Source organism: Polypterus senegalus, chromosome 10, assembly GCF_016835505.1.
Source record: "Polypterus senegalus isolate Bchr_013 chromosome 10, ASM1683550v1, whole genome shotgun sequence".
NCBI classification, from domain to species: domain Eukaryota; kingdom Metazoa; phylum Chordata; class Cladistia; order Polypteriformes; family Polypteridae; genus Polypterus; species Polypterus senegalus.
Window position 1 is genome coordinate 172,932,585 of NC_053163.1, and position 7,543 is coordinate 172,940,127.

The window sequence follows — 7,543 nt, forward strand, 5'->3', positions numbered from 1 at the left end:
CCTTAAATTAGGAGAGGAGAGTGAGGGCATTGCACGAGACTGACGGACGGGCTGATGGACCAAGAGGACAGGCTTTGCGAAGCCAGCTCTTCGGCTCGTTGAACTGCAGTGACTAACGAGTCTCATTGGGGTGGAAAACCACAATTAAATGAAAAACACCAGGGAAGCCAGTCTGCGTGGTTAATCACTGAGTGCTTACATCACGGGAGAAGAGAGAAGTCAAAACTTTCTCAGGCTGGTGAGTTCCCTTCGCTGGCGCCCCAAGGTACTGAGCTCTGCTAAATGGAGACAAGCCACTTAAAGGTGCAGGGCTTGCTGCTCCCGTCTAATGATGATCGCTCTTAATTTTGGGGCGGGTGGGGGGACGGGGGGCTGACGTAGTAGAGTAGAATCAATATATATAGGAAAACCGCCGTAGGCCCATTGTTTCCCACGATACTCCCACACAATGAGGAGCTGTTTTGTCCAAAATTTGTTGTGAGTTGGCGTGGTCTAAAAGTAAAAGAGGGCACGCATTATTTTACAGAAGCTACCTTTTAAGGAATTCTAGCACTAGTAATGTTTCTGGAGAGTTTGCTTGGCTAGCCTGGGATTTTCTCTGGCTACTTTATTTTACCTAAATTTCCCAGAACATACAAGTTAAATTAACCAGCACGTTTGAATGGATTGGGTGTGAACGTGCCTTAGAAAGGGCTAACACCCCCGAGATTGGCTCCTGCCTTGCACTTAATACTACTGGGATAGCTTTCACCCCGACTGTTCTAAAGGTCATGTCACATTGCATGACTTTTGCGTGATTTTCAGTCACAGATTTCATTTATGCTCAAATCGCTACGGACAACCTTTCTAGCGATTGTTAATTGTGGACTTCATTTATATAATCTTGGTGAATTGGGGGGGAAGTCACGACCTGCTTCCAAGTTGCATAGTGTGACATGACCAGTGACTCACTCTAAGATCCCTGACAACCAGTTTCACCTTGGAATTATCGCATTGTTGACATCCTTTGGCCCCCTTTGGAGTTTCTGTGCTTGTCAGCCACCATTACCAGGCCATTCGCATCAGGGCTGGCCAGTAGAAGATCAGGATCTAAAGGTATAAGTGCAGTGAACAGGTTTGGTGGAGGACTCTTGAAGATCAACGGCTACATGCCTGACATCAGGGACCAAAAGCCCTTGAAGTCCCACATTATGACACCACTGCTCAGTCGAACAGGTTTAATTTTGTATGGGGGGTTTGTGTGCATGAGAGCTGACAGCCTGAAAGTACAATGCATATAAAGCAGTGATGAGGAATAAGCATTTTGGACCTCACAAACAGAAAGCAGGCTCGTCTGTCTGATGTCTCATGTTTTATGTACCATGATGGAATGGAGAAAAGAAAAAAAAATAGGCAAGATTGTAGCTTAATTTGCTGTACCTGGAAGCCCTCCTTACAGCACTGGCACCGTCAGGCAGCACATTAATGGCATGCGATACTTTGAAAATATGGAAAGTCGCCACCATGTCAAGTAATTTAACATCTCCAGCGATTTCTAGACATGTAAATTGATGTACCTGGGCGATGAAATCACCACTTGAGATCCACTCCAATTAGAAGTGATGAAATGTGACATTGGATTAAAGAAAATTACGATGATTCCTTGATGGATGGCTGTTCCCAGATTGTCTCATCAGATGTGTCATTTACATTAATATTTTGTCACATACGTGCACTTGGGAGACAATCTGAAGGTGTATCTAATGGTTACTCCACCCAGAGTCGAGGGTTGGCGCTGTTGCCTAATTCTTCTCCTCCTTTCTCCCCTACAGATCAGACAACATCACTTCCGGGTCATGGGTTCCTAGTCTTTTTTTAAGAGGCACCACCACCATTTTGAATAATTTTTGACTCTTGTCTGAAAAGACCTCTTTGTGACTTTGATATCTTTTGTTGTTTTTTTTCCCACCAATTATACTAGAGTTGCCCTAGAGTCTTGTCTCCTGTTTAACAATTTATTTGCTTGGCATACACTATTATGCAAAGCAACCTCAAAATGGGGTGATAATGAGGGTGTAAACATCAATCTGGGGCCCTGATTTGGAACAAGTGTGACTGGCAAGGTGACAAAATTGAGTGAAGGCCTCAGAGCAAATTACAAGCGAGTTACAAATCTGAAGTTACAAAAACAGCTAACATAAGGCAGAAATTCATCTAACAGGAGAGTCTTCAGATTTTTCTTAAACCTAATGAGGGAGTCAGAATTTTGGAATGGAGCTGGGCAGCTAGTTCTACCTACTAGGAACTACACATGAAAAGAGTCTGGATTGAAACCTGATGGCACTCAGAGATGGCCTCAATAGATACTGTTCAGCAGACATAAGTGGTCAAGAAGGAGCACATATCCTCAGCAGAGTTTCCATATACATATGGGCTGACCCATTGACTACTCTGTAGACAAGCATTAAAGATGGGAATTTAGTACTTTCCACTACAAGGAATCTATGTAATCATCTGAAAAGAGGAGTGGCATGAGCTCATCCTGGCTGGTTGAACACCAAACATGCTGCTGCAGTGTGAATCATCTCCAGTCTTTTTGGGACAAATGCCAGTACTCCTGTCAGAAGAGACCTGCAGTAGACCAAACATATCAAAACCAAAGCCTGGACCAGCTGCTGTACTGCACACTCTGATCTGATCTTGCTGACATTGTATAGAGTGAATCTACAAGACAGAGAGGCTGTTGGAACATCATTAATGGAGGACAGTTGATGCAAGGATCAACGCCCCAATGTGGCATACAGACTTGGCAGGTGTTAGTCATATTGATCTGGGCTCAACAGTGATGGGGTGTTAAATAGACAGATGAACTTTGATAACAAGAACGTCCATCTTTGCCAGGTTGAGGAGGTGGAGATGGTGTTCCTTCAACCAGGTTGTGACATTAAGGAGCTGTACAGACAGTACAGCTGATACTGTGTACTCTGATGGTGAGGACAATGACGTATCATTGGCGTTGAACTGATAGGAGAAACCATGGAACATGATGATAGGGCCTAGAGATCTAGCAGAATGAGGACAGATGACATGTTGGTAATCAACAACAGTAAGAAGAGCCATCTCAGTACAATGACCCCTCTTGAAGTCTGACTGATTAGGATCAAGCAGTGCATTCTGTAGAAGGATGGAAGAGACTTGGTAACAGAATTTTGGCTACAAAGGAGAGGAGATGATAGCGCCTGGTCTGCAGTTACTTACCTATTTGGGATAGGCCGAGTATGGGCTTCTTGATAAAGGAAGTTATTAGGGCCTGTTAGAACAATGTAGGAAAAGTGCCTGAGCTGAATGAGGTGTTTACCATGTGTGTTACTACAGAAATGAGGGAGGTCCACCTGCCCATCTCTCACAACTGACAGTGCTGTCAAGAGTTGTTTAGTACAGGCAGGTAGGTGGCAATGAGTTGTGTGTGCACGACCATGCATAAGGGGAATGGGCAAGAATTAGGGCTGAAGTGGTCTTCAACTCCTGATGTGTCAACATGGGGATGAGTGCATACCAAGAAGAATGAGAAGAACAACAGATCCTGCATTCTGCAACAGACAACTCATGAAAAGGGCCGACAGAGGCCCACATCACTTTGGGCTTCAGTCAGGTGAAGTAACAGCTGAGCACTGCACTGGTGCCAAGAGTGGCATATCAGAATGCCCACCTCAACACACTTTTTAATGCGTGATCCAAGCTGACTTGTGTCTGTCGGGAGCAGAAGAAGGTCTGGAAGAGAATGAACTGAAAAGCCATAAATCACCGGCTGGGTTTAAAAAACTGGATGACACTTAAGGGGCTAAGAGATAGCTAAGAAAACAAGAAACATTAAAATGCAGGGTACGAATCAATAATGCAGGCTGAGGGTGGCATGGCACACACAAATGAATTTATCAAAAAAGTCCCCTTTGAGTTGCCCAGCGGCTGTAATCTGACTGGTTTGCAGACTGATTGGCTTTGTAGAGAATTTTCTATATTGCCTAAACAATGAATCCATTCTTTAAGAGTTTTAAATAGCCATTAAGGAGTTATGTTATTCATTGTTTTGTGTAAATTAGAGCATTATATAATACAGGTACGCATGTGCACTTATGTGTGCCTCAGGCCGTGCACTGATGTGGACCCCCAGCTGTCACTTTCCATTGACTTTATAAAGCCCTTTCACAATCCCCGGGCTGTCAGAAGAGACTGAAGGAAATTATCAACAAGCACTCACTTCACCCGAGCCCGGCCATTTCAGAGAAATAAACGGCAAGGCGAGCGTCTCTCCAGAACACAAAACCCTTCTTAAAGGAATTACCTGCAAGTTATAAACTGTTTAAGGGAAAATCTCAGAATCCCCCAAATCCTGGATTGGATTAAGCAGCCTTGAGAATATTGTGTTATGTTATGGAGAATTTCCAGATAATTTAAATGCTTAATTGAGCAACTGTGCTCAAGTGGAATCAACTTTCTCTTCAAAGCCAGAGACAGCTTCAGAAACTTAGCTAGCATTTCTCAACCTTTAAGTATTTGCGACCCGAGTTTTCATAACAGTTTTAATCGTGCCCCCCTAACTTTTTTTTGAAACCCTAATAAAATGTATTCTTATATTTTTTGCTGCCGATACACTACTACAAGTTTTAGATAGATAGATAGATAGATAGATAGATAGATAGATAGATAGATAGATAGATAGATAGATAGATAGATAGATAGATAGATAGATAGATACTTTATTAATCCCAAGGGGAAATTCACAGATTTTTTTATTATACCTACTTAACTTTCATCGACATTTATCTAACTCTATATTTATTTTTTTAGTATCAGAATGTAGTTTAAGTTAAATTGTTTTGGTTCAATAGATGTATTTTTCATACTTTCGATTCTTTTTTTCACGTCTTCGCGCCCCCTTTTTTGTTACCCCACAGGTTGAGAACCACCAACTTCAAAAGCTCTAAAGTAACATCTTTATTTGAAATATTTTCAATGTGACTAGTTATTTCAAACCTAATTAACTACGTTTTGTAGGTGCTCAGATGTATTGAACATTTATTTTTTGATCTTACCTTAAATAAGTATAAAGACCTAGGGAATGAAGTCAGATGCATGTAGAACACAACGACAAAAGTGTCTCCAGTAGTCATAGGTGCAGTGGGATCCATCAAGACCGAGTTCTAAGAGCAGCAGGACAAAGTCCTGTGCAGAGTCAGCATGGAAAGACACCCAGAAGATCACACTCCTCGTCACGGCCTGCAATCTTAGAGGAGTCCTCAGCTGAACAATAAGCTGAACTCAAAGCCTGAGAGGTCGGGGTGACCTAACATCTGGCGACCGCACCAGTGTACCTCAGTGTGATGACAGGGGGTGTAATGATGATAATATTCATTAATATCATTATTGTTGTTGCTACTGTTATCATTATTATTATAAACTTTTCTAGATGCTTGCATGTAATGAACATTTATTTTTAATGAGACCTTAAATACCATATATACTCGTGAATAGTCAAGTCGGGACTTGATTTTATCATATAATTTCTGGTATTTTATAATGTTGGTCATATAAGTCGAATGCGGAAAACTCACGCTATTGGTCCGAGAGATTACAATATGCTAACGCCCATCTGAGAGAGTAACCACGGGGCACACGGCCTTTTTCTTCTATGTGGGTGCGGCAATGCGCTGTATCAGCGTGTGCTCCTAACCTCTCTCTCTCTCTCTGTTGTGCCTACGTGACCACACGGTAATACCCAAACTATTCCGAAGAAACGTTGGCATTGATTTGTGTGTTGTATATCTCACACCCTCATACACCTTTATCGTAAGAGCATCCCTTATCTACGATGGAGCGTTCGGTCAGAAGAAAATATGAAGCTAGTTTAAAATTAAACGTTGTTGAAGTCGTGAAAGAAATTGGCAACTGCGCTGCTGCAACAAAATTCGATGCATCTGAGAAACTGATGAGAGATTGGAGGAGGCAAGAAGATATATATATAAAAAAAAAATGGAGTGTCAAATTTTTGAAAAGTTGTATAAGTCGGGATCTGATTTTATGATCGATTTTTTGGTTATCAAGAGCCAACTTATTTGTGAGTATATACGGTAAATGAGTAATAATAATAATAATAAACTGCATTTTCTAGGTTCTTGCATGTATCAAGGTCATATTAAAAAATAAATGTTAATTACCTGTAAACATCAAGAAAATGCTGTTCATAATAAAAAAAATGAATAATGATTGAACAAAGTAGTTATTTTCATGATTGAAACCTTAATTTTATTCAAAGCACAATTAATGAAAGAGTTATGAGTGAGCTCTGTGTTATTTTGTTTATTTGCCCCTGCTCCTCCATTTTTAGTTTCAATGATTACCTTTCAGTGCATTCCTTCCCTCAGAAGACTTTAAATTTTTATACCCAGACACCATGCATTGGTTTTTCATTTTAAATGGACTCTTAGCACACAGAGAACCAAAATTCACCATATACACATATATAATCTACTCTCTATATATAAAATCCTAAGCCTAAAAGTGCAACGATTTTGTTCAACGATTTTATGTCAAGTCTCTTTATATTGGGCTTATTTTAAAACCTACATATATATATATATATATGTTTGGTATCATTCTTTTCAGAATTTAGATGTTGTTAGAGTTTCAGATTCTTATTCCATTTTTAAATTATAAACTAAAAAATATTAAGAACTCACATCCCGCGAGACAAGACTTTGTGCCAAAAGATTTAACCACGCCCGGGGCCAGAAATAAAAGTCAAAGTGTAAGGACAGCTGCTGTACAGGCTTTTAAATGTTCGAAGCACCATGCGAGATGAAGATCACGCGGCACAAGAGCAGCTGCAAGCCAGCAGCTGATCGAGCAAAGAGGAGGTAAAAAAAAAAACTGTAGCTGTTTCCCATTGTATCACCATTTAAAAGAGGGTTTCGGAGGAGCGACCGGGTCTCCTTGGGGTGTATTCAGGCCCCCTCTTCACAACGTGAGTGGCAGAAATGTGAAGTGGCGAGGCTGGGGGGTTGGCAAGCAAAGAGAGCCTGGGAGAACCACCTAGTACATATATAATACACAAATAAATATCGTGTCTCACAGGTGCCTTTTGGGGATATTCCTTAGCGTTAGACCTGAGCCTCACTCTGGCTGTAAAAACAGTGCTAACAGTGTTAGTCCCGAGTGTTACTCAGGCAACTTGCATAAGATAGACTGGAGGTTTACTCGGGCTGTAAAAATGCCAAAGGCATTAATGCCGAGTCTTACTTGGAAAACGGTTACTGGCATGTCTTACATAAGCTTCAGACGCGAATGTTACCCGGGTACCAGTGTAGGGGCATGTTCTCCTAGCCTCATAATGGCGTCTCGTAAGAAACACCACTCATCAGCAGTGATGACAAAGAAGTGAATCTGTCTTCAGGAAGTGAAATTAAAATGGTCCATGAAACTGAAAGTGATTCTGATGAATCTGAAAGTGACGCTCGCGTTACTCACACATGCGCGGTGTGCTGTTCTTTTAATTGCTACACTTCCA